We start from the raw sequence: 8425 nt of genomic DNA on the forward strand, positions 1-8425 counted from the left end.
CCCTCTGTTCGTTGATGGAATATATTTTTTCAATTTTCCAAACTTGCGCAAATTTGCATTTCTGCAAATTTGCACTTGTACCAATGCCCAAATCCCCTCATATGCATTTTCATGCTTTAGCCTAAGGGGGAAATATGCATTTTCAGCTGATTTTCCACCCCCCCGCCAATTTTACATATTTTTCTGTGCTTAGGTTTGCATAAAATTCAGGAAAGTAAAATAAATGGTTCGCAGGTCTGCAGAATCTGGATGGCTTGGGAAAAGCTGGTCCACTGCAGAATTCATGGGTCAGATTCATAGAAATCTGAACTCATTTGATTCCATTGTGGATTTCTACGACACCCCCCCACCCAACATACCTCCTCTCCCCCCTGTAACATTGGAGTTTCAGTGTTGGAGAGGTAAGGGCTGTGGAGGTTTCTGTGGATGCTGGGAGTGGGCATCCATGGTCAGAGCTCCTTCTCCAAGGGCAAAGCTTGAAGGGGTAGATCCAATACATCCTGTGGCCCCTGGGATGCCCTCCCAGGGACCATAGGATTGCAGCCTCAGCTACCAAGCTATTGAGCATGCAAGAGACATTGACTACGGAGGCCTCATCCTCGATTTTGTCATGAAAAGGCCAGAAAAATAAAGTGAATTGGTCTGTTTATACAACATTTTCAATGGCGCTGTTTCATTTGAGTAGAGCAATCAAAATACCAACAGGACAATTCCTTTATTAGGACCTATAGGGTGACCATATGAAAAGGAGGACAGGGCTTCTGTATCTTTAACAGTTGTATTGAAAAGGGAATTTCAGCAGGTGCCATTTGTATATACGGAGAACCTGGTGAAATTCCCTCTTCATCACAACAGTTAAAGCTGCAAGAGCTATACTAGAGTGACCAGATTTAAAAGACAGCAGGGCACCTGCAGCTTTAACTGCAGGAAATTTCACCAGGTTCCTCATATATACAAATGACACGCACCTGCTGAAATGTCCTTTTCAATACAACTGTTAAAGATACAAGAGCCCTGTCCTCCTTTTCATATGGTCAGCCTATAAATTAGGACCAACCAAGAAGTTACAGAATAGCCAACAAGCTTTGTAGAAGTCTTCTTTAGGCTGGATACGTGAAACAAATTAGCCAAAAAGTATGTGTGTGTGTGTGATGCGGCCTGTGTTACAATGTGGACATGGTTTACATGTTCAGCTGCCTGCCGTTGAATGCCAAGTTGCTCAGTTAAGGTACATGCATGTGTGAATTGTGACTAACTTGGGATAAAGTATTAGGTTTGATGTCTCTGTACAACAGAATGCGAGTGGGTTTATAGATTGCCTGTTACTGAACACATTTATGATCAGCATTAAGCATACGACGCCTCTCCACATTGCGATCTGATCACCAAGTCTTTTGTATACACGCGTTTGTCATCTATCGGGCAGCTTTGTTCTGCCTATATCAGACAAACACTTCTTTTTCTGTCCTGTTGGTTCTGCAGAGCTCTCGGTCCATCTATATCTTGCCTTCATCCGCTTGTCCGCCTCGGCTGTGTGCAGATGCAGCAGTGAGCGGCTGAGGTTGGAAGTATTTATGGCAATTAAAATGTTTTGCCTGGAAGCTGTTTGGGGGCTTTTTTTTGAAGTGAGGATTTTTCAGACTTCAAGGTGTTAACAGCCCCTCTAAATGGTTTTTGTTTTTTAATTGCAGCAAATGACTGCCGAGCCATTAAACATGCGCCTCTCTCTCTCTGCAGTTGTTTCTAAGCCCTTGCAGTCCTCCTTCTATTTATTCTGTTTAATTCAGTCAGGTAGCTTCAGGGCAGTGAAGATCAATACTTTACTTTGATAGAAAAGAGTCAGGTTTGAAACACAGAGATAAAACTGACACATTTTGTATAAATTTAATTAAAAATGCACCTTTAGTGGCTTGTTGCGAGCACAAAGCAAAGCCCTTCGTCTCGCTCCCTTTCTTTCTCTCCCTTTCTCCCTCCCTCCCTTCTTCTCTTTCTTTTCTTGTTCCTAACAGGAGATCTCGGAATCTGCTTTGCCAACAAAGCCCCACTTATTTGGTGGTGTTCTCCTCCTCCCCTCCCTCCTCCTCCTCACTTTTTTTGCCTTGAAAGTTTTAGCGTTGGGGAGATGGAAGGCATGTGAAATTCTAAACGGATCTTCTGCCCTCCCATCCCTCTTTCAGTGGTGGAGGGAAGGGATGAAGGGGGGGGGAGAATGTTCCCAGGTGATATGGGGAGGGAGCAAGCGTGTGTGTATGTAGGTTTCTTTTTTGTTGTTGTTGTTTAAAATCCCAACAGACGGCCCACCCGGGGACTCTTTCCATGCGCCTCTCTCTGCCATGGCTCCCCAACCTCTAATGCCTTGCTTTGTTAAAGTGAGAGCGTTGTGGTTTGCATTCCAAGGCGGCATCTCTATCCTGCCTCTCCCTGGCCTGCCTTCCCTCTCCCTAACCCTGCTGCCAGGGAAGACGTTTGTCTTGTGTTTTACAATCTGGCCCTTTCGCCCCCTTCCCCTGCACGTCTCTCTTTCTCAATCCTGTTTGGTTTGGTTCATTTTGCACATGAGTGCCTCTCCTCCCGGCCTCCCCTCTGCGCCGGCCTCCTTCTGCTCAACACCAATAAAATACGCACAACATAGGTAGGACAAGGTGCCAGGGCTCAGCGTGACAAACGGCTCAGGCACCGCTCAATAACCATGGCGGTAAATCTTGCCCTGCTCACCTATCTCGTGCCGGGAGCCGGCAGTCACGGCATTGCGGGAGGAGGCGGGCTTCTCCGCTCACCAGGGCCCCAAGTCAGGGCAGAAGGGCACAAGTGGTGCTTGCTGGCATGGGCCGCACTGATAGAGCCCGGCCTCTGCGCAGCTGCAACACCAGCCGCTAATGCCGCTTAGCCAGTAAGGGCCTTCTGCTTTCACGTACAAATGCTGCACAAGGTTATTTGTCAGCTACTGGTGGGGTACATTGTTTTATATTGCTTGTATGATTTTATCTGTACGCCGCCCTGAGATCCATGTGATATAGGGAGGGATGCAAATGGTTTAATAAAATAAATAAATAAGGTTAGTAATTTAAAAACACTCTCTTATATGATTGGGTTGTTCAAGTACTCTACTAAAACGAATTAATTTGGAGCTTTAAAAATAACAGCACTTCTTTATTTTGAATTGGGGGAGCCCCCCCCCCAATTTACTGCAAATACACAAGGAACATTGGAAGCTGCTTCATATGAGTCAGACTTTTGGTCCATCTAACCCAGCACTGTCAGCACTGACACTGACTGGCAGCAGCTCCTCAGGATTTCAGCAGGAATTTCCCCATCTCTAGCTGGAGATGCTGGGGATTGAACCTGGGGCCTTCTACAGGCAAAGCAGGTGAGCCACAGGGCCTCTGTACACTGAATGGAGTGGTTTTAGACCTTTCAGCCTAAATTTGGTTGACTCGGTTCTCCTCCTGCAAAAGGAGGATAAAAGCACTTCCTTCCCGCACAGTAGTTTTATGCTTCAGAGTTTGGGCAATTAGATTTGCAGCAAAAGATGCTACTGGCTCTCTCTCATTAAGTAAAAGCCTGTAATCAGATTGATGGAATAAGAGAGGGCACTTCTTATCTATGCCTCTAAGAGCATTTTTACATGAGGCTTTTATTCCTCACCTTCTGCTTCTGGATTCTTTGCAGGACTAAGATAGGTTCCTTTACACATGCTCTTCTGGCAGATTTCTTCCTCTCCCTTTCTATATGTTTTATTATAGAACCACTAGTTGGTGCTGTGGTATAGTAGAATTGTGCAATTACACAAGATTCCGCCATTTCTAAATTTTACCAGACTTCCCTCATTAGGGAAAAAAAATGTGATAAGCAAGGAGAGGCTGTGGAGGATGACGACATCATGTAAAGGACCTCCAATCTGTCTTATGTGAGCAACCATCAGTATACGCGAAAAGACTTGTGTAGAAAGGCTCTAAAGCTGGGTAGCGTTGAGGTGAAGAGCTGCCCATGAACAGATTACACGCTAGCTCTGACTCTGTGTGCTAGCCTTCCCAACCTGCTGCCCTACAGATGTGTTGGAATGCAATTCCCAGCATCCCCAACCAACACACCCATTGGCCATGCTGACTGGGATTGATGGAGGTTGTAGTCCAATATATGTGGAAAGCACCAGATTTGGGAAGGCTTCTGTACACCATCTTTTGGTGACATGAATCTATAAAAAAATATGCAGTACTCTTTAGGTGTTACTGAATAACACTGCAGGCCAGGGTCCCTGACCTTTTTGGGACCCCAAGGCACTTTTGGGAATTTGAGGATCTGCTGTGGGCACCACCGCAAAATGGATGTGGCTAGTCACATAATGGGTGCTCTGCAGGGCTGGCTAGTCAAAAGTGAGCTAAAGAAGTTGTGCTGGTGGTGGGGTGGAGAGAAACAGCAAGGCTAGAGGCTGGGAGGAAGGGGAAAAAGCCAAGGGAAAGAGGGAGAGGGGAGAGAAAGAGGAAGGCTAGAACCTAGGAGAGGGTGAACCAGTGAGCTAAAGAGGTGAGGGGATGTAGAGATAGTAAGGTTAGAAAGGGAGAGAAAGAAGACTGCTTTAACGTTTCCAAGGATATTTTAACCCACCCACCCAAAGGAGGCAGGGAGGGGAGATCTTCATGGGAGCTCTTGGAGGTGGGTGGATGTGTCACTTTGGAGATCCCTGGCAGGCCCGGAACATAGTGTATTCAGACACAACAGCACTGGCATGCCTCTCAATTTTAACAGGGTGACCATAGCTCCAAATAATATTGCCTTTTACAAGCTGAGTAACCGATTCCTGGGTCTTTCTTACATGCCCTAGCAACACACTTCAAAGATGCCCCTTCCCACCTCTGGCTCTCAGAGAGTTAGTGCCATGGCAAACCAAGCAACACTACTTTCGAGGGAAGTTTCATGACACCCTGTTGTCCTAAACAAACAAAAGAGGACCGCATGACAGGTTCAGATTAGTCAGTAAGCACAGTGAGGTTGCAATCCTATATATGCACACTTACCTGGGAGGAAGTCCCATTGAACTAAGTGTGACTTACTTCAGAGTAGACATGCATAAAACTGTGCTGGGAGTGTGTTCGCAAACCGCTAGGTTGTACTGGTGTAGCTAAAAAGAACAGGAAGGAAATAGGAGTCTGTGCTTTAAACTAAATATATGGTGGACAATCCAGAAAAAAACAGGCAGAGGGTGATGCAAAAAAAAACTGCAATAACAGATAAAGGGGACAACCAGGACTACAACCCCAGGGGATTGGAGGAATAGCCTCAGGGATATCCCAGGCCCTTTCCCGAAGTCCTTTTGCTTATTACTTACTTATTTATATAATGCCATCCGTATGCACGGCCTTACTAACTAAAATTCAATACAGTGAAAACTATGAAAGAAGGGGAGGGAAGTGGATGCAGGGGTAAACAAGAATGTGTGATTATCCCTATGGAGATAGAAGGGAAAGGGGTGGCCAGCCCTGCCATTAGGCATTGTGAGGCAGCTATATCAGGCGACAGATGTTGGGAGGTAAACTAGAACAAAAGCTCATTAGTTCCACGTGCTGCTGCTGCTACTTTTTTTTACACCACAAACTAGTATCGCTCCAGAATACGATCCTAGGCTGTCAGGCCAGTGTCAGGGGTGGGCATCACTGGGCATTTGCTGAGGCCCTTACTCCAGCAGGAGGCCATCATCCTTCTCCTTGCTGTTGCTGCCTGCACCTGCCCTCTCCAAGCGTGTGAGCAGTGACAAGAGGAAGGAAAAGGGATAGAGTGGCCAGGTGTCCACTCTGCAGAGCAGAGTCCTCTGTTTGAAGGTCTTACACAGAACAGTCTTCTGTTTGTAGGTGTCTTCACCTTGACAGCAGACTGAGCAGGCACACGGGTTCATCTGCTCAGTCATCCCCACTATAGTGAGTTGTATTGTATTACTATTTTAATTATAGTAATTTTTCTAAATTTGCATGTATATGTACAAATTAGCATATGCCATTTTTGTGCAAGCCTGGGTCCTCTTTCTTCACAATGCATGACTAGCCACCCTAAGAAAGGGCAGCAGCTTGAATTGCTCTCTTCTTCGGGACAGTGGTTTGACTTGTTCCAGTAGTGGTGGCTGTGGTAAGAAGGTGGGCCCCTTCAGGGAGGGCCCTCATTCAGGAAGACATCTTGTACAGATCTGTCCATCCCGTGCAGAAAAAATCTGGAGCTAATACTGCTAGTCTAGTGGGTAAGTGAGGGCTGAGGCCCAGGATCGTGTTTTTCAGTTCCAAAGCTCAGCCCTGGAATATGTGAAGTTACATGAATGGGAGAGTGCCCCTAAGCATGTGCAGTGTGCTGTCCCCTCACCACTGACTAAGACTGCAGCCTGTTCCTACACATCTAGGGCTGATGGGGAGAGCAGGTTTTCTAAGCCAGAGGGCATAGTTGCTAGGTAGGCAAGGCATGTGATGTGTCCTGGCATTTCTTGTATTAGAAAAATGGATTACTCCAGAGTAGCAAGATGACCTTGTAGGCCAAAAAGGGCCTTGGGAGTTTTCCCTCTGACAGGAAACAATATGACATGAGTGCCTGCATGAAGAGTCTGTGTGCAAAGGAGTACGTGAACCACCAGATACTTCCTCTCATACATTCCTTTGGGAGAGTAACACTGAGGGAAGTCACTGTGGTGGTGTGCTCAGCACTGAGGGCCAGTTTCTCATTATTTATATATAGTATTTATATCCTGTCTTTTTTCCTCCAAGGAACCCAAGATGAAATACAGAACGCTCTTCCACTCCATTTCATCCTCACAAGAACAACCCTGTGAAGTAGGTTGGGCTGAGAGTCTGTGACTGGCCCAAAGTCACCCAGTGAGCTTCCGTGGCCAAGTGGCTACTAGAACCCAGATCTCTCGACTCCCAGTCCAACACTCTAACCACTACACCACACTAGCCTCTGATGAGAGGTGAAGGTCGCTACTGTGTCGCCATAGCATACAGTACTACCAGGGCCTGTGTTTGCACCTTCTTAATCATGGCAGAGGAAAGTTTCCAAGGTGCAAGTCTTTTGTATACCACCACCTGAGCCATCTCTTCCTTGCTTTCAGTACTGGTAATTGCAGAGAGGCGCTGCTTTGTGTGTGGTAGCTATTATTATTATTATTATTATTATTATTATTATTATTATTATTAATATTATTATTATTTTAAAAAACAGCAGATATAATTGAAACAGAATTCAGAATCAGGACCCTGCGGGCAGCACTTGTTGAAAGAAGAAATAAAGATCGTTTGGGTCACCTCTTTTTGTAATTTGCGTTTAATAATCATTCCAGGAGGTACATACAAAGGGAGAGGAGACATGAGACGCAGCAACCCAGAAAGCTTTTCCCTCCCCTTGCCTCACAGCCCTTTCAATGGAAACGAGGGAGGCCTGAAAGAGGAGCTCTCTTTTCATGTGGGGGGTGGGACCACACTTGGATCTGCCAGCTCCAAAAGACAAGAGGGTGAGCTCCCCTGGTGAGGGGCACAATACTGCTGAGAGCTGGAGCTGCGGTGAGGGAAGGACTCCCTTGCCTTTCTGCGGCTATCCAAGTCATGTTTTACATTTATAGACTTACTGAACCCACAAGTCAGCTCTTGCCTTGTGGGGGTCTGGCTCATACTTAGGGGCACAGGTCATACCGGCTGATACGGACTCTGGTTTTAATTGAAATTATAGTTGTAATGAGCTCTCTCTTGTCAGCTTTTATGGAGCCCCCTCTCTCTCTCCTGCAGCTGTAGCTGGGTATTTTTATCCTCCTTGGTTTGTCTGCACAGAGAAGTCACTTCGCAAAACACATGTGTCGTCTTTCAATCAGAGTTTTTGTTCACCAAAACCTGGCCGGTTGTGTGGGTACCATCGTGGGACAACTAGGAGGAAGCTGTACTGAATGTCATTAGGTTTAGCAAGATGTTGAGACAGTGATTTGGTTTGCATGACACGATAGCCCACCATGGCTTAATATACTGTGGCTTGTCATGTGATGCGAACCCAGGCTGCAGGGGTTGTTTGAGGGTTAGACAACTCTCAAATTACCCATGGTTTATTTTAGGGTTACTTGAGGGATGTGTACTCCTCAAATAACTCCTGCCACCTGGGTTCACATGGCATGACAACCAACGGCAAGCTGAGCGCCTTTGGGTACCATTAAAAATGGTGCCCACAGGCGCCCAGCACAATGTGACAGCCCCCACAGGTAAATTAAGCCATGGTGGGCTGCTGTATCATGCAATTAATCTGTCTTCCTGTGAATGGAAGGGATCTTTAGTATCAATGTCGGACACGGTGACGTGGAACTATTACAGTTGCTGTGGAGAATTAATGGATTCATCTCAGGTGCTGGGGCCTTCTGTATTCACAACCAAATTGAGAACATGAGAAGAGCCCTGCTGGATCAGACCAAAGG

The sequence above is a fragment of the Elgaria multicarinata genome, chromosome 2 (genome assembly GCF_023053635.1).
Source record: "Elgaria multicarinata webbii isolate HBS135686 ecotype San Diego chromosome 2, rElgMul1.1.pri, whole genome shotgun sequence".
In the NCBI taxonomy this organism is placed as follows: domain Eukaryota; kingdom Metazoa; phylum Chordata; class Lepidosauria; order Squamata; family Anguidae; genus Elgaria; species Elgaria multicarinata.